The sequence below is a fragment of the Morone saxatilis genome, unplaced genomic scaffold (assembly GCF_004916995.1).
Source record: "Morone saxatilis isolate NCDOM2014 unplaced genomic scaffold, NCSU_SB_2.0 Contig1, whole genome shotgun sequence".
Classification (NCBI taxonomy): Eukaryota; Metazoa; Chordata; class Actinopteri; family Moronidae; genus Morone; species Morone saxatilis.
Genome location: NW_023339651.1, coordinates 3457436 through 3485350, shown reverse-complemented (window position 1 = coordinate 3485350; position 27915 = coordinate 3457436). Strand labels below are relative to the sequence as shown.

The following is a 27915-nucleotide window of genomic DNA, read 5'->3' as shown; positions in this document are numbered from 1 at the left end:
ACAAACACACCAGCAGGGTCAGCGCTGCCTGCCTTGGCACAGAAGAGGACTACAGATGTGAAAGTAGGGAGAGCTCGCTCTGGGGACCAGCTGGAGCCCGTCCAACCTGGACAAAGGTCAGGGACACAACTGAGAGAACACAGGCAGCGTTTGGAGCCTCCTCTCAGGGCCCGGCCAGCTCGTCACCCTCGTCAGTCACCCTGGGACTCCATACAGCCAAATCTATGAATGCTCCGTGGGCCAATTTGATTATTTTCACTGTTCATTTTCACACCTTTGTAAAATGTATTCATATTCTTAGTTGTCTGACAGAAGTGTTAAATTTTATAGTCATATCAAATCCATTACATTAATAAAGACATAGCATCAAAATACACAAATTGCACATGTAAAAATCAAAGTTAAAATCAAATAAAAATATGTCGTAGTAATGAATTAATAAACTTGACACCCAATTGCTTCGATACAGGAAGTTGTTCCAGTGATACAACCCGCAGCTTACTGCTCCACTCAGTGTCATCTTGCATTAAACAAAGTTTAACAGTTGTTATTGGGCACCGCTCTGAACTCTCTCTGGAGACAGTTTAGACATAGCTGTACAAACAGGGATCAGGCTGAGTGAAAAATTAACTGTAAGTGCCTTTGTGTATATCACTATGTACAGTACTGACCAAACACTGAGTATCTAATGCAACATGTGTTCTTCACAGTGTGGTGATCTGTAAAAGCTTGAGTGATAACATTTCAACTAAGAATAGCTGCCTGCATGAGTTCATGAAGATGAATGTGTGTAGTCATCAGATGTGCCTCCGCTAGTGTGAATGCGTGTTTCTACATGCATGCATATGAGTGGCTGTGCAAGTGTGCAGCGCTTGCATGCAACCTCCCTGAACTTGTGTGTCCAGTGTGGATGGGCCAAAGCTACTGCAGGGCGGTAGTTTATACGCTAATCACAGAGTGACTGCCTCACACTTTGCCAATTGAGTTTCCTGCTATCCGGGCCAGCTATGTCGAAGGAAACAAGAGCCTTTCCTCAACACCAAACACATGGAGACGCTGCAGAAATACAGAGCTCACACGGGAGCCGCTTTGAATATACCCACACACAAAGCGAGCATTGACATACAACAAAGCTGTTGCCATATGCCAACACACGCACACGCAAAAAAAGAAGAAGTGTTACTGTCAATATCAGCAAGAAACTGAATAAAGTTATTCCAGTGCATACTATATGCCAGATTTTGACGATTGGCTGCAGTTGAAACATCTCCGATGAGGAATGCGCACGCCTGCCAGATCAGCAATTCTCTTAATGCTTTTACAAAGCAAAACACATGCACGCGCGCGCACACACACACACACACACAGCCTGAGGGCACTTGGCATTAAGTTGGCATTCTGGACCTCCCAGTGCGTATCTCTCCATCCCTCTTCTTGGCTAACAACACGAACAGGTAGAGATGAAACACGCTCCCTGGCTCAGGTAAAATGCCTGGCAAATCCCTCGATTAATGGTGCATTCAAATTGAAAAATGTCTAGGTTGTGTGAAGGGAACTTGGTGATCTTTAAGTGTTCATGCCCCACATTTCTCCCAAAGTGCTACTTGAAGTTTTATAAAGGCTTAATTTCAAAGTGTTAATAAACAGCAGAGGGCCCTTGTGCAGCAGCCTTCTGGATGAGGATTCAATTAGGTTTGATTGTGTTTATTAAGGGCGCACTGCCAGCACAAGAGCAGTTGCTCTATCTTTTATTTAATTATTTGCTAGTTTCACACCTAAAGCTGAACAAATATCCTTTTTCTTTCACACTAATCTTACCCTGAACACATTAAAATCACTCCAAAGCAAGCATTCAAATGAAGCCTGGTATAAAAAAAGAACCATTTACATTTGAGTTACATGCATTTTTGTCAATAATACTTTATAATACAGAGTTAACATGAAGCAGCATAAACTTCAAATATATTAACAAATATATATATACAAATATTTTAAAACAGTTTGTTATTATTTCAAACATCCCAACAGTCCAAACTGCAAATATATTCAGTTCACTGTCCATTATGATTAAAAAAAGAATTTTATTAAAAATCAAATCCTCACATCTGGGTTTGAGCCGTGCTTGGCTGCACAGCATGAGTTTGCGATAAAAGGTTTAAAAGGTTAAATCCATATGTAGAGTGAGCATCAGCAAGCCAAGCCTGGAAGCATCAGCAAGTGGAGCCTGCAGAGTTGCTTTGGATTAAAAAAGGTCACTTTGCCCCTTTTTAGAAAGACTTTCCAGGTGAACTATGCCTCTAAAGTGCTGCCGCTGATGGTGTTGTTGCATCTGATAAATTCAGTCCATAAAGCCACAAGGACTGAGAGACATGGACAAAATAATTGTCTTTTTTTTAATCACAGCAATACCTTCATATATATTAAAACATTAATGAAGTACTCAAAATCACAATGATCATCTCTCACTAAACAAGAAAACAGGCACAGTTTCAAACAACAAGAGTGCCAGTGTGTGTGACTGTGCAGGAACTTGAGATAATAATAAAGAGAAAGAATTTGCTTTGGCATCTAACATCAAAACAACTGTTGAAAAGGTGACGCGCTTGTATTTCCTGTTACCAGCATGGCCCTACACTTACTAAAGTATACCCACCTGCAGCTGTAATACGCGCTAATGGCACACAATTTCCGCCACCATCATTGTTCAGTGATTCGATTCAGTTATTATTCACAAAGCCACTGCCAAACTACAGGAAGGCACTATATATGTGATTCCTTCAGCAAATGCACTGACCTGACTCAACAAGTGGCCGACTTAACTTTCTTTCTGAAGCACTTAAAATAATCTGAGGAAGGAAAGAATTGGCCATTGGCGGGTAAACAATTCCAGCTTCAGAAAAGGTTTGGATGACATTTCTGCAAAAGAAAAGTTTCCCCAAACAGAAAATTGCTTGGTGGGCAGTAAAGGAGAGGCCCAGCTGAGAGCGGGTCGCTGTCAGTCACACTTCAAAGACACACAACTAAACTCTGAAGTGATCTTTAACCTCACAGACAGTCATAACATAAACCGTCTAATTCTTCAGCCAGAGGAATATCTTACACACACATACACTCCTGTTGCCCCAGTCAGACAGCGCTGTGACTCGACCACTGTAAAAGCTAGACATGTGACCAAAATCTAGGGCATTCACCAACTGAGGAAGCAGCTTGCTGTAGAATTAATAGGAGAGCTGTGTGCACTAACAGCTAGAAAGAAGCGAACTGCCATAGCTGAACATATTAAAACCTTAATAAGGCTTCAAAGCACAATCTCCTTTAATGCCTAGTGATAAAATATATAACCTGTACAGAAACAGCTTATTAAGACATATTTGTACTCTGTTTGGAAACTGTAGAACAGTGATTCACAACCTGGGGTAACCTGAATAATGTTGCTAAAAAATTATTTTAATATTTTGCTAAAAGTTAGCTGGAACATCCATCCAGTAATATGGAGACTTAACCAAACCAACCTAAACATTAATAAACTGTATGAAAAAAAGCTACTATATTCGATTATATATTATTAATAGTTAAATAATGTCCCATTTAAAAATATATTCAATATATTCAGGTTCGTGTGACAGAAAAGGTTGCTGCTGTTTAGTTTAATAGCCTCATTCATTCCTGACACTTGTAATTCCACACTGGCTGGAGTGAAAAGTCATGGCCCTAATGAAAACCTACATGTTTCTCTTCTGAAGGCTAACTGTATAACTGGAGGTCTTTATATTGGTCTTGTAATTATGCAGCTATTTTATAGCAAAAGTACTGCAGTTGTCTGGCATATGTGGTGGCCCCCAATCCCAAAAAGGAAAATAATACACTGATCAAGAGGTGAAGCTTGCCAAACTATCAGGCGTTGGAACAAGTCCATCCATATTTCCTCAAGCATGACAGATTACAAAACAGGGAGCAATAAAACTCCAGCCTTTCTTCTGCAGAGCCAATCAGTTACCCAGCTCCTAATTCAGGGGTATTCAAGAGGAATCCAAGCAGTGGAGGCTTGGTAAGAAACGTTTAATATCAATCCTGCTTTTATTTGTAACAGCATGAAGGAAAGCGCATTAAACTCACACTGATGGGATATCAGAAAAAGGTCAAACTGTTCTGTACTCAAGGCTTTTTCCCCCGACATTAATGAAATGCTGACCTATATGCAGTGCATGTTGGAAGAGCAGAGTAGCCACAGTAGGACTTGGGTCTTGGCCAAAATTCTAATTGTGGGGTTTTAAAAGCATTTCTTTGCTTAGAGTTATTCATTACCTCAGCAGATAATATGTTGAAGCATGGAAAATTTCCAAGTGGAAGCGCTATGACAGATTTGTTCTTTTGCCACATCATATGCATTTTCTCGCTATTATCTTAATCATTAAAGCCATCAACCACGCTGTCCTCTACCTCCGGGAGAGACTGTCGTATAAAGACCTCTGTGTTGGATATAAACATAGTACAAATATATTCTGTAATGATACTATTGTGCAATGTATACTAGAGCTGAAACAATTATTTAAATAGTTTATTACATTTAATTTGTCAGCTTTTCAATGCTGATGATTTGTTGCTTTAATCTGTTTTATTTTATTGTAAATTGAATGTTTGGTGGTTTTGGACCAATTTGAAGATGTGGCTCTGGGAACTTTCTGACATTTTATCGACCATTAATCAATTACTTGAGGAAGGAACACACACAGATTAATAAGTAATGAAAATAATCATTAGTTAAAGCCCCAGTACATATGGATAGACATATGTCTATGTGTTATATGTACTGTTTTACAATACTGGTTTTTCCACAGTACCGTAGAGTTTGTGAGTTCAGTAGAGAATTATGTAAATAATAAAAGGGCCACTGTTGGTTTTTTGTAACGTTCTAATGTAAATGTTTATTAAAGGAGTGTATGTAAAGTACATGGGATTTATTGTTTTGATTTAGTTTTTTTATTGTGATATCAATTATATATTTTGGGGATATTGTGACATCCTTACCGTATGTACAGTTACAGCATAAGTAATACAACACTGCGTCTGACGAAGCAAAATAGTTATCAATTAAAAATCTATGATCTTTTTAACTACTTTTATTTCCAGTTCCCTTCTCTAAAGCCGACACACAAACTGACTCATATTCACACACATTAATTCCTCGGGATCGCTGATTATTATCTTCTGCCCCGGGGAAACAGATAGTTAAGTTGTTATTGCTAGTTTAATCTCAAATCTACATGAAGGGAATCCCTCTGTATGCCACAACGCCTCAGTGTTTATGACACAATAGAAAAAAAAGTAGCCACTTTATTGTCTTGGGAACTGGTTGTTTAATATGTCTGCGAATGCATAGTGACTTAATTTCTATCCCACTGCATAAACCGAGGCAGTTCTCACAGAGAGCGAGTGAAAGCAGTTCAGCGCCAGCAAATGTGGGATGGACTCCTCCTCGTAAAGTGCTCCACTACACCCTGGCAAAAATAAACCTCACACGCCTCGGTGCCAAGTATTCCCGTTGATGAAAAGCCAGTTGTGAGTGGCCCCAGTTGTACCCGGACAGAGCCAAGCTGACTGGTGTTAATAAGTGAGAAGTGCGGCTGTGTAAAACAGCCTTGTTACTCACTCTGGCCAATAAAGGCCATTTTACAAATTATTATTTTCCCCGCTGATTTGGAAGGTGCTGAAACATCGGCTGGCTGAGACGGCCACAGAGAGACAGAGAGCAGCAGAGAGTAACAATGGTTCAATGGTACGAGGAATAAAAAAAAAAGACAATGGGGAGCCTCTGGTAACCATCTGCATGGAAACTCCTGCTCAACAGAAACAACTGAAAAACCCCACTAAAGAATAAAACGAAACCTAACCTACTAAGAGAAGACGAAAGGGAGGGGCAAAAAAAAAACCACTGAGCAAAAGCCACAAACTTGGAGCACGTTAGCTGCCATCTGATGTCTGTGTTTGTGTGTTAGGCGATGGGATGTTACAGTATCTCGAAGACAGCAGGACCCCCAGTGGTCTGTGTGAGGACCGGTGCAGAGCGCACTGATAATCTCTTGTCATGTTCACCATGACAGCATGCTTATCAGCAGTAGAGCTTCACGGGCCCCTCAATGCAACACAAACCAGCCACGACATCACACTGAAAGGTTAGCCTCATTCTTCTCAGCTAATGAGGTTTGAATTGCCGGCGAGGACACACTCATTATGCTGCGTGCCAGATATTACAGCAGGAAATGGCATGGAATTTCCTTTATGGCAGCAAGGACAGAGGATGTACACATTGCTTTTGATATGAGCAGACTTGGCCTACTTTTTGAAGAATGTAATAACTTCACAATAGATTCCATGTGATTGCACGTGGTCAAGTCTTGAATGAGAGCTGAAATGATACGTCGATTAATTAGCAGATATTATTCAAAAACATTTTTTGATTGATTAATACCAAAGTGTCACTGGTTCTAGCTTTGCTGTACAGCGAGTTCATTTGGCTTAAAAGATTAAAACCACAAAAGGTATTACTATTATGGGACCTGTTGTAACCTTCTTACAATGTCACATATCACACCTCTTTGCTATATAATTACAAAGGTCAAACAATGATTTTGACTCTATATTTTGATGACAGAACTGAATTTGTGGCAGATTATTCAGATTTGATTGTGAATTCAATATTTAGCATTGTGTTGGTCTTCACACACACACACACACACACACACACACCAGGAGGACGAATCAGGTGTACATATCAACTTATCAGTGCTGTCTGGTGAACAAACTATATAATGGGGACACTTGAATGACACTTTATGAATTTCATAAAACCTTGTTTTGAATTTTTGTGCTGCCGTTTCTTGTTACTTGTTTGTTGATTAGAACTGGATTTGGTGGAACAAGAGGAAGTTTGTGAGAAGTCGCTGTCTCTGAGGCAGTGACTAACCCGACCAAATAAGCAGGACACAATTTTGTTTGTGCTTGGGCTCTATTAATAAGTATGCATAATGAGTTATAGGCATGTGCAGACAAAGATGGCTTAATGAGTGTCATCTGACAGAGCTCTCCATAAGCGCCGGCTTCCGGCCAAACAATCGACTGCTTATTTAAGCCCAGCAGGCTACTTTATTAAATTAATTCTTGATTCTAATAAAACAGTTTGGATTAAGAAGCTATATTTGATTCGCTATACCTGCACATTTTACGTCAATAGCCTCAAAACAATGTGAGTGTGATGATGGAGAAACGTGTCTATCTGTATCAGTCCTGCCCCCACATGCTCCATATGTGTATGTGCGCTCAGCTGAGAGGTTGTGTCCTGCCGAGTAGAGAGGAGCGAGCTGTCTTTAGTGTTTGACAAATATTAACAAAATAATTAATGACAAAACACTGGACAGACGGGACATCCTCATTAGACGTTCTACTTTGGAAGACACCAGTGGCAGCAGCTTGACGATTGCACAGTTGGCATTAAAACGTCCACTGAGAGGACTGCACTTTCCGTATACGCCGCACAGACGTTTGTGGGTTTAATGAATTAACAAATGAATTCATTATCTTTATTTACATTGCGCTTATTACAGCAGAGGCAGCTCTAAGAAGCATTGCACACAAAAGGAGGCACTGTTGTCAATGTGTTATAGGAGTTAAATGTAGGCCATGTCTCAGCCTCACACTGTAATCTCAAAGTGTAAACATTTTTTCTGTATTTTTTGCCAGTGACCAACTAATGCCCCAAATAATGTTTAAAAAATAAAATATGATGTAATGGAACTGCCTGCAGTAATATATGATCAAGTATATATATTTTCCACATTTGCATTTTTGTTTATCCTTTCTTGTTTCTAACAAAATTAAAATCTTCATATGTTAATAGCTACTTACAGACGGCTACAACACACAAGAAGCCTAATTCTCCTCCCCATTAATTCACTATTACAGTCAAGTAGGCAAACTCTTTAAAATAAGCAAAAATTAAGATCCGTGTATATGATGGAATGTGCCAGAGGCCACCAGATTTGGGTTTTTACAGCCAAAATATTTCTCTGCGAGCATGCCCCCGGACTGCCCTAGCTGGCTACTCCATATCCTTCAGGAAAACCCTGATTGTGAGCAATCCTTTCATGCATATAGAGGCCGATTTCTTCGCTCAAATGGAATTAAACGGAATCCACATTTCTATACTAGTACTCTTTGATAATGCAGTTAAATTCATTATGTTGGTAAACACAAGCTATACTACACACCGCCACAAAATCTATTAGCCCAGTTCCAGTGCAGAAACCCGTGATGATCAGATGACATTTTGTGGTTGGCTGCATTCCAAGGGCCCTGGATTCTATAGGATGAGCAACAGTCAGCTGGGGTCAAGCAAAAGGTAAAGGCAAAATAATAACATGCATGTCCTTCTATTGTAGTCTAGGATGTGCATTTATAAAGGAACATGCACTACATTACACAAGTCACATGTCATGCTAACCTCTGCTAATCAGCTACAAATATGTCCCCTTTGCTGACCTGTAGTTGTAACGTCCCCCGATGTGGAGTAAGTATGCTTGAAAACGGCAGAATAATCTAAATCAGGGTCGCTGAGATAGTCGGCTTGACATACGGGCAAACGATGTAGCTGCTCCCCCCAGGACAATTACTGCCACGTCGGGGACATTCCTTACACTGAGAGACATCATTCACATTTCAAAACCGAGAAACAAAAACAAACACCTAATCAACTGTAACTCCATCATCCTCCACATAACTTCCAAAATCATCCTGCCTGAGAAAAAAAAAGGGGGCAGGAAATGGGAGGCAAATCCTGGGTTCACCCCACTCACCACGCTCAGTTCAGGAATAGCAACATATAACATACTGGCCTACCCAGCATGCCCTCTGCCTCTCTAGACAGCTCTGACATCATTATACAGCAGATACAGACCAGGCATCAGCTGCACAGCCAAGGTTATATAAGTGAACGAGCTATGTTTCTAAGCATTAAGCACTGCTGCCCCACCATGGGGAATAGGAGGAGGATGGGAGTAGACAAGGAGAGAGAGAGAGAGAGAGAGAGGGAGGGGAGAGAGGGGGTAAGAGAAGGAAAAGGAGCAAGGAGGCCATGGAGAGAGACAGACAGAAACAGGGTCACAAAAAGAGAGGCCCCACTGGGGTGCTTGCTGCTGGGAGAGACTGAAGAAGGTCACCTCTGGCCCCCTAAAGGAGCCCCAGCCAACAGGAAGAGAGCAGAAGAGAAGATATAGACCAGGTCACATGGGGCTACACCCATCCACCTTCTGTGTGTTCTCTCATGTACAACACTGTTACATCACTCCGTGGGACTGATGCCAATCCTATTTGCTTTCCTTCTATGAATGGAAAAAAAATTTAAGTTCCAGCGTGTGAGAAATCATCAGCTGAGAGTTTTTTAGGACTTTGTTTCTGGTGGAAAACTCCTCCGAGCTGCTTTGATTACACTGATTTGGTTTCCTTCTTGTAGCCCACTGGGTCTACAGTATTTAAAAACGTATCCTTAGAGAAAATGTTTATACTTGAATGACGGATTTGTCCGGGGCTAATAATCAACCGAGGGAGAGAACACTGTGACTTAAACTGATGGCTAATGATTAATGAACAGTGGGCATCTGGGGCCATACCGGCTGATCTGACATAAATTAGCTTTGTTTAAGCCCGTTTCTGTGTAAAACCCTAAGACTCTACAGTGGTTTAGCACAACATACAATTACATAATAATGATAGAGACATTAGTTATTAATAAAGGTGTATGAACTTGATAACTTTTGGAAGAATTATTAGGCCTATAATCTTATCCCTTAACTTAAAAAAACAACAGAACTTCATCTGGTGTTTCTAATTTCATTTCTATGAGATGTCACAATAAGAAAGGCTGTGAGAAATATGTTTTGTGCCTAATCTTACGTATTCAGACTGTAAAATTAGACTACAACATTTCAAAAGTTCGCAAAGACATCTAAAGTGTAATAATTTAGACATTAGGCATCACAATTACTCAAAATGTTCACTGGTTACCGTGTTAATTCATACACTGTGCCTTTTAAAATAAGCTTCAGTGCCAGAGGAAATGCTTCTGTTGCCAGCCTGATAGATTCAACTGCGAGAGCACACAGCTTTTAGACTGTCACTTTCTATCAGCACAGTGCAAGATACTACTGTGAAAATGAATGCGACTGAGAATCGAGACCCTGAAAAGGCTCTGAGCAGAGTGGTTACAGTGAGTGATTTAATTATTACAGTGCTGTAATGTGGTGATGAAGGCCTTCACACACAAACAGCTGCAAACGCACTAAATAAACTGTCATTATATTAATGATCTCTGTGCTCAATCGTGCACAGAGATTATTTTCACTGGGGACTTTCACATGGTCTGAGTGAATGCTAAAGCGTCCGAACTGCCTGTCAGCAGTCAGTCGGGGCTATGGGAGGGACACCAGGCTATATTAGTAAAGTGTTTCTTGGCAACATTTGAATGCCTTTCAAATCAGTGCATTCATGTCTAGGCAACTTCCTGGCCAACGCTGTCTTTGAGCAAAACGTAGAGTTGTACTGCATTTTGTGGGCATGTTTGCCTAAAACACGGCTTTTTTTGTGTACAACTGAGTCACAGAATCTGTGGTAATTTAATAAGCGACTCTGACAGTTCTAATGAAACGCACATTGTGGCTCTCTAGAACAGTCTGTTCTGAAAACTGCCAAGTTCTGATACATATCAACTTGACGGGATCAGACAGTGATCATCTGGGCTGCAGTCAGTAATAGAAAATACTCAATAATAAAGTATATTTTGCAGAGATGCATGGATTAAAAGACCCAAGCTTCACACGCTGGATTCCATATACAAAGATAAGGAGATGCAAGCTTACTTAGGGTGGGTTTCCCTTTGATTACAGTCTTATTGTGGATCAATAGCACTGTGATAAACACGATAATATTGCTGATAATACTGATATTAGAATGTCACCTCAAGGAGAAACTGGGGAAACCCGACTGTGGCTGAAGTACCTGAACTGAAACGCTCCCTGCCGGACTACCGAGGCTGCATTCTAGCTGAGCTGAGCTTTATCGATCAGCATGATCAGCCTCCGTTTGTGTGCACGTGTGCATGCGTGACACCGAACCATGCGCGCGCCAGAGTGCAGCAGGCATAAACCCAAGTTCGGGCCTGTGTGCAAGCACTCGGTGCAAGCATGACACACTGGAAATGCTTCTATTACCGCTGTGCACTTATATCCGGCAGTGTACTCGTTTACAACAACCACTAACCAGAGGTGGAGAGAGGGGTGAGGGGGGGGGTGAAACAGTCAACAATTGTGGCGGAATGGCTGCAGACCAGCGAGGTTAGAGCCTGCCTGCTGTACAGTAACGACACACCGTGTGTACCTTGGCTGCTGATCTCATCTGTCAAACGCAACCCGGGCTACAGGAGCTAGCACCGCCAAACAACTGCATGCACAACCACGCCGTGTTATCGTCGGTTATAAGGACACTTACCGTCGGGGGTTTCTGGGGTTTTTTTTCTTCCCCCCCCGCCCCCACGCGGTCCGGGCACCAGTTCGGGTTGGATACTGGGACGTTAGGCGGAAATGAAGCGGGAGAAAGTCAGCGGGTCTCTCCTCCGGTTTCTGCACAAGTGTAGCGGCAAGCGCTGAGTGGCGTACACGTCCCCTCACTCCGAGCCCCGCTGCTCCGCCTCGCACTGTCAAATAATCACCCTCCTTCCTCGCAGCTCCCCCGACCTCCTTCCGACAAAAGCTTTTCTCGTGGAAATAAGTAGTTTGTTTCCCCCCCCCACACACCTCCTTGTGCTTTTTTTTTTTTCCTCTGCTGCCTCCCAGGAGCGTTTGGACGGGCTGCAACGACAGGAGGGAAAGAACCAAAAAGAAATACTACACGGTTCGCTCGCTCCTCCCTCCGCTGATGTACAGTACAGTAAAGCGAGCGCTCGGCTGTGTGGCCACTTATTAAAACTATCTACCGCTCTCTACAGGACCACCACTGTAAAGCACACACTGTACACACAAACACATGTTGAGGCGTTCGGATGTGAAATGCGACACATCGCCCCCCCCCCCTCCTGTCTTGAGTCGCCTCTCCTTATTTATTGACTTCATCACTGCGCATCACAGCGCTCCTTCCTCCCTCCTCCTCCTCCTCCTCCTCCCTTTGGAAAGGTGAGATTAGTCCACCTGGCAGGAAGGATTTGGTGAAGCATTGTCCCCTAATTGTTAAATGTTTGAGTTGTCTATGGCACTGATATAGGTGTTTCTTAGGAGAATAATCCACAAAAAATATACATATACACATTAAATAAACTATATATAATTAGAATAAAATCACTCATGATTGGAGTGGTAATAATATTGATTAGTGCTGTAATAATAACTCAATTACAGTTTTGATCATTTGGTCATTTATCAAGCAAAAATGTTAAACATTTTTTGGTTCCAGCTTCTCGGTGTGAATTTTATATTTTCAAGGACTAAACACACAATTAGAATTATTTTCATTGATCTATTAATCAAGCCATTAATCCTTAATCCAGACCTGAGCCTCACAATTAATTGTCTCTTTATCATAGTGTGCACTCCATCTAAATGGGGGAACGCGAGAGTCCATCTTTCCATAGGGCTGCACAGTAGTGGTCTGAATTAATTGCAGATATACATCGATCAGACAGAACACTATGACCACCTGGGCGTCCCTGGATCAGACCACACGGGCCAACCTTCACTCCCCACATGCGTCAAGGAGCCTCAGCCACCCATGACCCTGTTTACCTTTGATAGCTATTGAACACTGCAGACTTCGTCTAACCATCACAATCTGGCTCTTGTCAAAGTCGCTCAAATCCTCACACTGCCCATTTTTCCTGCTTCTAACACATCAACTCAAGGATAAAGTGTTTAATGGCTGCCTGATATATCCCACCCACTTGACAGATGCCATGATAGCCAGATAATCAGTGTTATTCATTTCACCTGTCAGCGCTCATAATGTTATGACTGATACCGAGGCACATTTTAAAACTTTATCCTAATTTATTTCACAGTTGTATCTAGTATCGCCGATCCTCTCAGCTGTTCCTTCTACATACCAAGAAGGTTGAGGAATTTAAATAATCATGCTCTTTTGAAAAACATTTTCAAATTTTTTTCAAATTTTGCTAAATCATTCTTTTGGTAGCCAAAAAGCCAAGCCTACTATTTTTTACTTTAACTGTGCAGCCCTATAACCTAGCAAGCCAACAACAGGACATTAATCAACTAATTGTTTCAGATCTATTAATATCGATCAACAGGAAATTAATCAGCAATTTTGATTATTGGTTTATCATTTAAGTTATTCATCAAGCAAAAATACCAAACATTGTCTGGTTCCAGCTTCTCAAATGTGAGGATTTACTGCTTTGCATTGTTTTATTCATCATTGTTAATTTAATTTATATCTTTGGGTTTTGAAGTTATGGTTGTAGAAAAGTAATTTGTAGTATGGCTGCAACTAACTATAATTTTCATTAGCAATTAGCAATTAATTTGACAATTATTTTTGAATCGGTTAATCGTTAAGTTACTAAAAGGTCTTAATTGTGCCCAAGGTGACGTTGTGCCAGAGAATCATTACATTTGAGAAGCTAGAACCAGCAAAAAAAACAGTTTGGCATTTTTGCTTGATCAATGCCTTAAACAGTTAATCGATTTCAGAAAGATTACATAAATTAGAAACAGAACTGAACTGGTGACATTTAGCATATCGCATTGATTCTGAATGCAATTTGTGAGCAATTTTTTGCAGCATGGTGGTTGTTATCACAGAATAAAGACAAGCAGAGTGGATCGGCGCTCACTCTTCGATTAGCCTTTTAGCAACAATCCCTGGGTTGCTGTACATCATTCCACTTATCTAATGGCCACTAACAAATCCATGGATGTACAGATGGTTGGACAGATAGATGGACAGACAGAAGGAGATAATACACTTATTTTGTTTAGAATAACGGCAGCATAAACAGAACCTTCCCGCTACAAAATTACCATAATTACTTCAATTAGGCTGCGCGCTGAATACACCATCCTGAAAACATAGGATCATGACGTCAATGTAGCCTTGCAATCTTTCAACATATGGCAATGTGAGAGCTTTTTTTGTTCATACAATCTAACGTACTGCAGGCAGGGTTTATGAACTAATGTCCAATGGGATGGCTTCAGCTCTGAGTCAAAAGATTTCTCCTTGCTCTCCTCAGTCTCAGAAGAAATTTGGTACTGAGCAAATGTATGACTGAAGCCTCCAAACAGATATTTCTGTCACTAATCTAACAGACAAATATGCAGGAAGTCACCAGCTGGGAGTGACACAATCGTGTAGCGCTGAATAGCCCGAAGTGTGACATTTACATTTGATGGTTTTCAATTGCAGAGAAGTGGAGGAGGTGGAAGAGAATAAAGGTTTATTTTAAGTGCTGCAGCAGCACACACATAAAATATTCCTGCTTTTTCTCTGAAACCACTATCTGTGGCTGTTTAAGAGTGTGTGTGTGTGTGAGTGTCCACAAGCCTGTGCAAGGCTTGGATGTTCTATGTGGAAGTGTATAAAATATCTCGATACAAGGAAGTTGCTATTTGATTACATGCTGGTGTAGTTCGTGGCACTGCTTAATTTCCACTTCCATTTCCAGGAACGGTCTCATGTCTAGAATAAAGTAGATCAACCAAATAAGGTCCACCGCTGACAGTCTAATCAAAACAAGGGACATGTTGAGAACTCCCACATGCCAATGATTAAACTCTGTATTTGATCGTGTTGGTTTTTGTCTCCCTTTAATGTGGCCATTGCATTGTGTGCATAATTCAGAGGGTTGCGTCTAGTTTGGAGTGAAAATGTCGTCTGTTTGAGTTGCTGTGACAACCAATTACTGCAGGACATCGCTGACCAGATTCCCCACAGCTTGTCAGATCTCAGAGGAGATTTCAGGTCAGATTCAGGACAGGTCAGCATGCAGGTGTGACTCAGCTAACAGTAAATGATATTGGACGTTTCTGCAAAACCCCAGAATATGTTTTTGAACTTTAACTGCTAAAATCTGTCTATAAAATATTCCTACAGTATGTTTAAGGTTGAACTAAAACTATGAGATTAGGTAACGATCATGTTTAAAGAATATGGTTGGATTTATGTTGATACTCACATGCCATATGTCGGTTGAAGGAGTTCTTGCTTGCAGTAATCACTCCTTCTGTCCATACTGGCTTTAAAGCGATCCATTACTAGCGCGACTCTAAAATCCACAGTCCTCATTCTGTAAAAAAATGCATTTTTAAGCCAAAACAAGTTAGTATCTTCCAAAGTTCTTAGTATGAAATTCCTCCTTTATGTTACCATAGAGTGTCTTCTTGCTGAGCCACGGAGGAGGAATATGTCTTTATACTGAAAGTAGGAGGACAAATCTAAAATTTTAAAAAATTGCATGATTGCCAATAAAATACCCTCTTGACTTGGCAAACTCATCTTTATCAGTGCAGTCACACTTAGAAGGAATCACTCCGCTAGCAGCTCTAACCTCAGCATGCTAACATGTTCACACTGACAATGTTAACAGATATGTTGTTTGTCATGGTCAGCAGCTTAATTTACCATTTTATCATGCCTACATTTGCTAATCAGTGCTAAACACAGCCATAGACATAGTCCATAGAAATATCTTCCAGATCTGAAAAGTGAAGCTAATGCGGAAGTTCCTGAAACCTGCATTCTTTCTAATGACCAGCAGGGGGCAACTCCATTGGTTTAAGAAATAAGTCAGATTGTATGTAAGCTTAGGAGAAAAAGGATTACTCTCTTGATTTATTACCCCAGTAAACACTTTCCTAATTAGTTTATGGTCCCAGTCACTAGTTTCAAGTCTTTTTCAATACAGCATTATGTTAATTTTGAAAATAATGGTCCCATTTAGAGTAAAATAGATGTTAAAGCAGGGTATGCTTTAACATTTTCATGGCAACCCATCTGATAGTTATAAATACATTTCACTCTCCATCAAGAGGAAAACTCAAGGAAGTCATCAGATACATTGTCTTGAAACCATGAATTTCCCAGCAATCCATCCGCACTTTGTCAAGGTAATTCCGTCTGGACCAAAGTGGTGACCTTTGAGTAACAGTGCCACTCTTTGACTTAAAATCTGAACTTTTCCTTTAAAGTTAGGCAACTAAAACTCGATAGGACAAGGGCATCTTCATAGTTACATATTAAAAATCCAACACTGGTGCTGCAAATAGTGTGTCTAAACAAGCATATTAATTAAATGCTCATCCACCACCCCAACCTTAGTGTTGGCTGCGTCTTATAAATGTCACTCTAATTCCCACATTGGCGTGGAGAGTTGGCAATGGATGCAAGTCGTAAACAGCAGAATTGGCCAAGTGAACGTTATTCCTAGAGAGATGGGGCTGTGAGGGAGCTGGAGGACGTAGCCATGGAAAGGACATCTGGCCTCAAGAATGGATGAATGAGTGCAAGGATGGACAGATGGATAATAGCCCTTCTATATGAACCTATTCCCACCGCAGACTGCAGAAAAATATGGACGTAGCATCTGGGGCCTGATTTGGGTTTACCATTCACCGCCATTACTCAAGTCTCAAAATTCAAATTTGGTCAGGGGGGAATATTAACAGTCAGATCTGTCTCCAGTGTCATTGTATTGTGATTTTTTGATTTGGTATCCATTTTTATTTTCTACTGGCTGTAGAAAAGTGCTGAAACAGCTATGCTAAAAAAATGCATAGATAAACAGATGTATTTCCTTCTGTGAGTTTTTAGTCTTTAGCATTGTAGTTTAATTGCATTTGATCGTTTACATTTTTTGTTAGTGCACCATGTGTGCATGTGTATATACTTTTAATGATCTTTGCTTTTCTCTGAAGCATTGTGTATTATTCTTGGAATTAAATGTCCTGTATAAAAAACACTTTTGCTCTATTGCCAGGGTTATAAATCATTGTCTGACTGTAAAAACGTTCATAAACACACTCAAATCAGGCCAAAACACTCAACCACAAGCATTCATGAACTCACTAACACATACAGACACACATGTAATGCTTTAAACCTTTAATATAATAATACCATTTACATGTAAGTCCACTTTGGTTTGTTAAATTTTATAAAACAGCCATTGCATTTTCTACAGCCTGACCCTAATAGCACTGCAGTGTATTGTCTGTTAGCTCAGGGAATTAATTCTTGCATAGCCTCTTTTATTTTATCCACAGTAGTGTGCATCATCAGTTTAGATTATCCTCAGATTATGCATTATTTATTAGATCATGAACCTTTTCATAGCATAGGTAAGCGTGTAAAGATGCAAGACAATTCTCAGTTGTTGTTATTCATCATTTAAAGAACGTCATTAGAGCACTGATCAGTCTGATGAGTAAAGATAAAATTTACTTTGTCATCACATAAAAATTGCAACAATTCAAAGCAGTTTGCTTAAATGCAATTTGCTGTCATTGTCTAAGGTTAAATGAGTCTTTACGATACATATTTTGCAAGCATACTAAAGAGTAGAATTGTTGGTACCATTTATTCAACAGGTCCTCCAAATTAAATGGTAAAATCTGTTGTTTGTCCATGACCTCTAGAGCCCTAACCCCTATCTGCAGGGAGACATCATTGGTTTGTGCCTTTTAAAACAGTTGCAAATCACTGATGGAAAATCTATAATATAGGTGTGTAAGATGAGTGCGTCTTGATTCATTATAATTTTTATTACATAAATAAGTAAATGCATAAAAGAGACACCTCAGAAAACCAGTAACTGAAAATGTTGTTCAATCCCTGGCCTGAAATCTTCACACTTGAGAGGACATAAAGTCGAAACAAGTGGTTTAGAGTGGTCAATAGTGACACTGGTCACACTTCTCCCTCCAATTTACTTTAATTTCCTGCTCCTTTGCACTTGTATTCTTGACCCTTCCAATGATTGTGTGCTCTTTTGGTAAAACAATAAAAGGAGAACACGAACATAATGGATGGCTGCACCTGTGACATTTGCCAGCAGATCCTCCCAATGGAAAACTACAACTGCAAATGAGTACTCTAAGCCTTTCTGAATGTGAATGTAGAACCCTAGCAGCCTCCACCATTTTAACTAAATCTCCAAAAGAGCTCTCTAAGTGTACGAGTTGAGATGTGACACTTTCCAAGTAGCCCATACGTTTTTCAGCATGACAACTCCTTTGTCCAAATGCAAACAAGTGATAGTTAATCTAACAAATGGCTGTCAAAGCCTGATACTGGAGAGGCTCTGCTCTGAATAATGGATCACTCCATCTGCAGCTTGTCCTCTGCCTTAATGGCACCAGTACCTAATCTAGCCCATGATAAAGTTCTCTGTTGATTGAAGTTAACATGTTGTTCTCTCATTTATACAGACACCACTGTGTTAAAGGTTGTGTGTCCATTCATTAGTAATTGACTGCAAAATTAACTGTGATCTTGTCTTGGTAAAACAGTCATTAATTTAAATTAAGATACATAGATGATTGAGTATAATATAAGTATAATTTTCTTAAGTGCAGCACAATGCAGCATGTAATCCAGCGTTACTGTTTTTTATTTTATGGCAGTCATATCAGCCTCACTGTTCACTCTCCTACAAACATATCTCTTTTAAGTTACTGCTGCTGCTTCACATTAAAAGCATTCAACTGACAAAACACAAAAGTGGCTTTTATTGTGAAGCAGTTACCACTCGTGTCGCCAAATCAACTGGACTGAAACTTTAAAAGGTTCCATTTTCAACATTCAATCCACTGGACAGAAACAAATTAAAGCTCACCAAAATGGTCTGTAAGTCTTTCCACTGTCCATTAATCATCATTCAAGATTATGGAAAGAATCCATACAGAAATAGATCTTTTAATTGAAGAGTAAGATCCTTTTTGTTTATGTTTATGTTTATGTTTGTCAATTTGTTAATTTCAGATTGAGTTTAACACAGATAATATTTATGAGATCTCACGATGAGCATTAAGTATTTAATTGTACTCACTACAACAAATCTGTGAGGGTTTCTGATTAGACAACACAGGGCTCATTAAAACAGGTAAATATATCCACTGATTTCAGTGGTGGTGTGAGCACAAGCAGTACAATGTGCTCCTTTGAAATAATTTCTTATTTAAGGTTATATTTATTTTCACAGCAGTGATTTCAGATGTTTATGCACACATATTGCAGGATAGCTTGTTTTTTTTTTACATCATTTATAAAGTAATAATGCTGGAGGAAATAACAATAATAATAATAACAATAGACTTCTTGTAAACACTCTGAACCAACCTTTATCAATTGGAGGATGTAAAAAAAATTTCAAACTTTATTAGTTAATATTTAAGTGTGTCTATGTTACTATGTTTCTTGCTGTGTAACAATATTCAAACCAACATGATATTCCCTTCCTTTCACATATCAGTTTGTACATCCTCAATTCCTTTCCTCGCCTCCTCTTAGTCCCTCCAACTGAGATATGAGTGGAGGAGGCAAGGAGTTAAGGCAACAGGCATGACAAAAAATAAGACGTCCTTACTTTAGAGCCAACATTTGAAAGCAATGTCAATAATGTATAACGTGTGGCCTCTTTTATATGTCATGGGTGTCGAAAAACCTGAGCATCCTTGCTCATAGCTCCTCTGTCAAGGCTCCTCTGCATTTTAATAAATTAGACATCCTTCAAGATGACGTGCTGAGATTGATATCTGGGTCACAGGCAGGAGGAGAGATGAGGTGGCACAAAATAGAGAAATCGCCAATAACCAACAACCTGGTCTCATTGTCTCTCTCTCATAGGCTCCACATCTATAGGATTTGGTTGAGGCTACAACTACTCTTGCTTTGAGCTGGTTTGAATCATTCAGCTGTACAGTATTAATGTACTCTAATGTACTCTTAATTCATCTCCACTGTCGTCTAGAGAATGTTTTGTTTTTACCAGCCCCTTGGGAGTTTCATCTCACTGATAAAATCAGTTATTATTTATGTGCCCTCCCTTTATTATTGTTGTATTTGGTGGTTTGAGGGGGGGGAAACTAAATATTCTCTTTTCTTCACTTTGCTGCAGTAAACAACAAAGTGAGAGCTTCCAGGAAAAAGAAAAAGAGTCTTTCGGAGACCAGTAGTATAAGGAGGACATAATATTTAACCTCAACCAACTCTCCAGAACTACCTGGAGGCTCCAGGCAGTATTTCCTCATACAATATCATACTCACACTTTCCCTTTTCTCTGCCTGTTGCCTGGCCAGTGGTTTTGTATCACTCAAACTATCTATCTAATTCTAATCTAATTCTATATTAATTCTATACTAATTGCCAAAATGACAATATTCAGCTTGTGTAAGATGAATACTGACTTGTAAATTAAATTCTGAATATAGGCAGCACCACAAGTGACATCCTATTGACTCGTCCGCTTGTTGGACCAAAACAAATTTTTGGATAAGAGGCTTGAACCACAGTTTATGATATGATACAATTTATGGCATTCACACTGAACATTTTCCAGCAACCTTTACCGCACAAATGCTTTCATAATGTTCCCATAAAAGCTTGGCTTATAATAACAGTGAGAGCAGTCAAGCTTCATTCAAACTGCTATGTGGAAATGACCCATATTACTCATACAGTGCAATCTTTAATGGTGCTATTCAGGTAATTGAAATGCGTGTGTCAAGGGCGTAGGAAGTAAGGGTGCGGAAGGGGCTGAAGCACCCCCAAAAATCTGGCATAATAAAAACCATCAGTTGATGAAAGTTTAGTTGAAAACAAACTGAGATAAAGTAAAATTACTACTACTGGGAGCACAGTGTACGCATACTGAAAGCATGGCATTTTATTTAATTATGAGAGAAACTTTTGAGCTTTTTTTATACTATTTAAAGATGCTGCAGGGTGTTGTTGGCTTGTTAATCAATGGGAGGAGTACTGAGAGATCAGCGACAGGAACAGCAGGGCCTGGGGTCAGATGTATAAGAAATGCGTGCACATGCAAGCGTCATTTCCCAAACATAAACTGGTGCTGATAAAAGCAAAATGCATGGTGAGAATGTTTGCATCTCACACACGCTTCAGGCCAGTGTATACATATATGATCTGAGGGTGATATAAGATGGAGAAAATAAGAAGCATTGTTTGTTTAGGTAATTTCAGTGATTGTTTGATTATTTAGCAGTCTATAAAAAGTCAAGACACTTCTTTTTCGCCATTCCATTGGCCAACTGTGGGAGTAGAAAGCAGATTGACAGTGACTGAGATTTAGAAAACAGAATCATGTATACACACAACTTTAGAGATCTGATGCATGTTTGTGTCTTTGTGCATACACAGAGTTTCATGCATCTGGTGTCAGGTAGCTTTCACTAAGTCAGTATGAGTAGCTGAGCAGGTAAATCACAGATGAGCAATTGTGTGACAGTGTTTTTTTCCCCTCAAAATGATTCCCAAAGTCGGCCTCACTTTGATGTGTTGAGAATTGGGATTTCAGTTGTGATTTGTGAAAGATCTTTGTTCAGTCATTGGTGTATATAAACACGGGGCTTTTTTAAAGGTGCCCTTTGGCATTTTCTTGTCATAAAACATTTGCAAAGCCATTTTTTAAAGTATTTTAAACCCAGCATTGTTTACATCCATCTCTACTAGCTTGGAGGCTTCCTTTTCCCTGCCTTTCTTGGCGCATTGCTGAATATCTGGGCATGTTACTGCCGCCTTTGGATTATTGAAATTAGAGAAACCATTGGTGGGAGTGCGCACTGCGTGAGACAAGATGGGCTCATAGAAAAACAGCATGACAGTGCTACTATGGGTCAGGAACTTCACATGGAACCCTTAACAGAAGCTGCCTCATTAAGTGCAAATATCTATCATATATCTGATATAATAAATATTATCTTGGTGATTAGCATTTCTTGTGCTCACTAAACTACTATTTTTATCTAGTAATTCAACAGTAAGCCCCAGTGATATTCCCCTTGTTACCATGGTAACGGAGGTCAAGTTTAACTCGAGGGTTGACCTCAGAGTTTTCTGACGAACCCTTTAATCCTGCTGGATGAAAAAGTGAGGTCAGTGATCAGAAATCAAATCAAAAGCCATTCGTGCTCTTAAATAGGATAAATGACTGAACTCATTTGTTTCATGCAGCAGGTTTTACGGTGTTTGATTCTATGTCAGTTTCATGGTAGTACTTGTGAGTGTCACTTCTCCGAATGGAGCCCCCCTGCTGCATTTGCATCACAACATGATTTATATCTGGATTTAGACACAAACAGCTTATCTTTGAAACATATCCACCAACTCATTTTCCAAACTTCTCAGCGGTCCAAACTTGTTTCATCCCTTTGTGCCAGGCTCCTGAGGAGGCTGACTCATGTTCATCATCGCAATGGGACATTTGCATTTCAGGCCTATTTTTCATCCGATCTATTTTTCCTTCTCAAAGGAAAGGCACTTTGATGTCCCTCAAATCTCATTATGGCTGGGGCTCAGCACCGGCAAAGACTGATTTCCTTTGGTTTTGCAGTGGCGGGGAGGAAATGAGGGAGGCAAAATCCCTGTGGAGCAAAATCCAAATGGATATGGCCGGTCACGAGGGGAACCCTTTGAAATGCACAGTGCCGAGAGCCTCATTCCATCATGGAGGCGTACCTTGTTTAGCGGTGATTAGCAAGACTCAGTGTGACAAGGAGATGTAGAAGTTAAAATCAGTTCCACGACACATGCAAACGCAGACGGACACATCAAGGAGCATAATCTCCACACAGTCACCCTGCTTTCTAATGGATGGCATCACCCAACAGGGTTTGGAGATCGGACGAATTCAGAGGAATTAAGCAGTTTGACGAGCGAGGGAGGTCGGGGGCATTAGAGAGGCAGCGACAGCGTGTAGACACCAGAGTTTGTGATTGTTGGAACGGTGGAAAGACTAATAAAGACGTTTTGGGGAGTTTTATTTTGTTTCTTTCGAGTTCGAATAAAGTGTGTTTTAAGATTGCATAATAATAAGGAGAGAAACTTGAATTTAGAAGGTATACAGTTGTATTTTTCTGGGTTTTTTTTCCTTTCTTGGCATTTGGTGAGGTTACTTTGTTTATTAAAGCTGTTAGAGCTTATTGGACTTGGTGAACTCACTGCTCACCTCCCAGCTGAAATAACTGGGGAGGTGATTAGGGGGAGTTGGCACAACACACACTCACGAGTGAATATATTGGCAATCGCCGACCGTTGGACTGACGGTGGCCGGTTGAAAGATTTTAACAATTTTAACACACCCAACTCTAGGACTAGAACTTTAAAGGCTATGTGTGATGTGAACAGGGTTGTTCACAGGGTTTTCGTGACTAAGTTCCCCTGTGCTTTCAGGAAAACGTTTTGGCCCAGAACTTCAGTCTCACCACTCTTTGTGAATGTTAAGAGGAAACACTTACCTAGGAACTTAAAGTGGCATTTAGGAGGACTCCCAGTGGTAAAATACTTTGTGAGAATGGCCCCAGATTTTGAGTCCTGAGGTGAACAAAAAAACAAAAACATTACTATAGAAATAGGGCTGTAGGGCTGTATATAGGATCCATGAATAATTAACCTGCATATTTTCACTTAAATCTAGTTAAATTAAGCTTGGTGGTAAAATCATATACCGGTATATACACCAAATATTATTACATTCAATTTTCATCCATCAGCCCATTATTAACAACAATCAGCTTAGCTCTGACTGCAGCGGTAATTACACCGTGTGTATTGGATAGAGAAATGATTGCAGAGATAACTCTCTTCCGATTGTGGGATCTGACTATGGCAGAAAAATCTATTTGTGCTCAAATGTTTGTACAGTGTGTTTATGTCCAGCCAGCTGTCAAACCCTCTGGTCACCCATGAAGTTCAGCTTATTAAATGTCAGGAAAATCCACCAAGCGTGAACATCAGTGTTTTTAAAACAGCCAACTTACGGATGCATATACATGAGGAGATTGAGTGTGGTTGGACCGCAGGATTTGGAGATGCAGTCATGCTGCTTCTCTGGGCCTTCTGAGCCAGGCTTGTGCAGAGATTTACAGTAAGGAAAACAAACATTTATTCAGTGCTGCCATTTTAATGTCAAGGATACAATACAAATCAGGGTCATGGGGAGAGGCATGTTCATCATAACGGCTCAAAAATGTGTAGCTGAGCTCTAATGGCTACAAAATACTGTACGAGGCTTCTTCCACACTTTCCCCCATTCCTTCTTGAACCCTCTCCTGCAAGAATATCCATTTATGTGTGCTCTCCATTTCCATTTATTGTGCAGCACCGAGTTTACATCTGATTCTGGTCTGGACATGATCCCAGTGTGGATCGACCCCGTTCGTTCAGACTGACAGGCTCGTTTGTGCGGACGATCTGTGGTGGTTTTCAGAAAGCAACATCAACTTGTGTAGGCCACATGGCAATGCACTTATATTGAGACAACGCATGCAGCAACTCGAGGAAGATGAAGAGTGAGAGAAAGATGTGTAGAAACGACTAAACAGAGTGGAGGAGGCTTATGGAAAAATAATCACTAACAAAAGAATTAAAGGACTTGTGGGGATCAACTAAAAGCACACAGAGAAGATCTGGTACAAAAGTAAAGCTATGTTTCAAACTGTTTTTGGCATTGATACTGAACAGCCGCCTGTGTCTGTGTATTTACAGTAATCAGTTTTTTGTACAATAAAAAGAGCCTCAGAGTGGAGGATAAATATGTTAAGGCATTGTTTTTCTTTTTATTGCATGCTACTGCTAAATAGATTATCATCCATACTGTATATTATTACAATATACAGTACAGTTTTGGTTTGTGAATTTGTGATTTCTGTATTACTAGTCCAGACCAAAGAGGAGTCGCCATTGTTGAAACTTACATGGGAAAGCTGAGTGCAGTGGTTTTAAGGCCAGATCTAAGACAAATTGTTCCTGGCCTGATAGTGCAGTGAGAAGAGTGGCTTTTGAACCTTTTATTCAGCTTTCCCTCTGGAAATAAGCACTGCAATAATGCATGAGCATGCATTGTTTCTGTAGGTGGATGCTGCTGTCTAGTGATTACTAGAATAGTTTTTACAGTGTTTTACATTTCTGTGGAGCAGAACAGATGACAGAGTGTTTGCCTGAATATATGCTGGAGATAATAACTGTTGAATTGTTTTCTAATAATTCTCACTGTATCCAGCAGTGAACACAAGAGGAAGAGAGAAGGAGGAGAAAGGAGAAAGAAAAGATTAGCTATAGTCCGTTTACAATAACCTGAAGATTTGTCACAAACATTAAGCTCCGATGATAAGTGTGTGTGCACATATACTATATTTTTATTGTGGCTGCTTGCCTTTTGATCATACAAACAACGTTTCCCTTTTCTCTTTTGTCACACAGCCTTTGGGCAGCTTTCTTTCTCTGAAAAAGCCACAACTCTCCCAAACTATCTCCTAGACGACATAAAGAGTTTTAGGTCTATCAATAGCTTTAAAGTCAAACAGAAAAATCTGCTAAAAGGTAGTCAAATCTGTAACCGAACATCCTTACTCTGGAACAATGCATCAAATGGTAACATTTAGTACATCTTCACAGAGCTGCTACCATGACTGTAGACTAGGCTGTTGACCATACTGACACACCTTTTCCTGTGCCATTATTTGAGATGGGGGCAGATAATATAAGGTTTTATTTCTTCCTATAATCTTGTTAGTTTAAAGTATGTGTTTCGTGTGAAATTTTGTGTTTGATTATAAAGTGAAGTGACCGAAATCAACACTGAGCTGACATATTTTCTGTTACCTGCTTGAAAAATGATATTATGCTTTGATGCATTATTTTAATTGGCAGGCTTCACACATAAAAAAAAATATTTCACCACAAAAGTGTTACTGCAGCGACATATTTTTGAATAGAAGTGTGATATCAGACCTGGGGCCTGAACTGTTCAGTACAACACTACTGCACACCAGAATGCTCCATATTTCTTGAACATGTTCTACTGTACAACCTCTCAGAGTGCAATAGTAGTAATTCATGTGTTGGCACAGAGCTGGTAATGGAACCATAATTTAAAAGTAGAAGAGAATTGCAGCTCTGAGGATAATATTTCAGTTGGCATCTGTCTATAATCAAGATTCCTATGTGAGAGAAAGACTGACACCCTGATTGAACGGCAGGAGCAAAGATAATAGCCTGATAATAGAGGCTGCAGAAAAAAAGGCTGTTGTGACTTCTACACTGCGTGCTGCATTGTTTATTCCCTACATTTAGTGATGCAGTCATGTGAAGCTATGCATACAAATAACAACTGTAATAGCCAGACCATCATTTATCCTCACCCTACTGAGGAGCAAGTCAGATTACACAAACACACAGACACAGAGTGCATCATTCTTTGAAGAATCAATCACTTGATAATACCTCCACACAAGATGTAAACATGTTGCCATTCTTGAGGGAGAAGGTCAAAAGCCATTCTTGGGCACCGGAATTACAGTAAACACTTCAGAATAATAGCATAGTAATTTTTTCCACCACGTTGGTAAGAAGTTCTTCTGAGAAAGTTTCACATAACACAACACATAAACTGAGAGGGTCCCTCTGCACAACAGTAGATCATATAAACATTTGGAGATAACAGCATGTTACACACAAGAGTTTCTTTTATGTTCTTTCTGCTCTCTCCTGTGTGTGTGTGTGTTTAGGTGTGTGTGTGTGTGTGTGTGTCTCCCCTCCTGCAGTGAGTGATTGGTTTCAGCTGTCTTCAATCGGTCATCAGGGCCTGGAGCTTAAAGACCTGGGGAAGGGACGTAGACCTGGCGGTGGTCCATTCGGGAGGTTTCAGGCTTAATGTTGCTAAATTGTATTGTGGCATACCGAGATTCCTCCAGTTGTTATTAAGTTTGTATGTGCGACAAAACTGCAATGAGTAGCTTGAATTGCACCGGGCACGGCTCGTGTACGTAGTTGATATGGTAAATTTTCCTTGATTTATGTGCTTCCACCATGGACAAGTGGGCTAGTTAAATTATTTCCTTAAATATTTTTTTATTTATCTATGCAGTTCTGTGTCTGACTTCCTGTCCGGCTCAATCAGCTGTGTTGACGCCGCTATAGACCAACTATGTATTCTCCACGAAGCAGAGCCGAGAGCTCACTTCGGAAACATGCTGCAGTACTCCTGGTGGAATCATAAGCATTGTCCGGCAGCGATCAGCTTTACGTTGCAGCCAGAAAGCGACGCAGTCGTGCCCAGCAGAGTAATCATTAGTTGGAGCCCTGATATGTGATTGTGGTTGGTCCTCTGATTAAGGAAACCTTTTTTGCTTCTCTTTTAGTGGGCTTTTGACAGAAGGAATTTAATTTAGTCAATTTGTTAATAAATTGTTTGTGCATATACTTCGGTTTCCTTTGCTTTTCTTTTTCCTTGGGTTTCTTTATTATTGTTACCCCCGTCATCTCCTGGACTCTCTCGGGGAGCATAACGCTGCCAGTAAAAAGATACACACATACTGATTTGTGGAACAGAGGGAACAGTCATTGGTAAAAGTTTCTTTTTCAAAAGTTGATGAATGAGTTGGCACCAACAGTGACAGTTGAGTTATTTTGATATATTGTCACTCTGTTGAAATCTATACAATTTCTCCTCTGTTGAGCATGACGGCTCATGTGGAAATATATTTGAAGAATACAGTCAGGGGGTTCTTTGTTATTTATTTTCTCAGTAGGACTTCTTTGGAGCTGTAGAAACACTTGTTTTTTGCGTAAGTACGAAGAACATTTAAGGTTACCATCTCAAAACACCAGAAATACATATTCTCATA

General features: G+C 40.0%; 1 protein-coding gene across 1 annotated transcript in view; it reads right to left on the bottom strand.

The window, feature by feature from the left end:
- LOC118325971 (thyroid hormone receptor alpha-B) overlaps positions 1 to 11872 on the bottom strand; it is a 119789-nt gene extending 107917 nt beyond the window's left edge. The window contains exon 1 of the mRNA XM_035658849.1: positions 11536 to 11872. The gene's annotated coding sequence lies outside the window, so the exon portion shown is untranslated. The remainder of the gene's footprint in view (positions 1 to 11535) is intronic.
- Positions 11873 to 27915: the final 16043 nt, after the last annotated feature.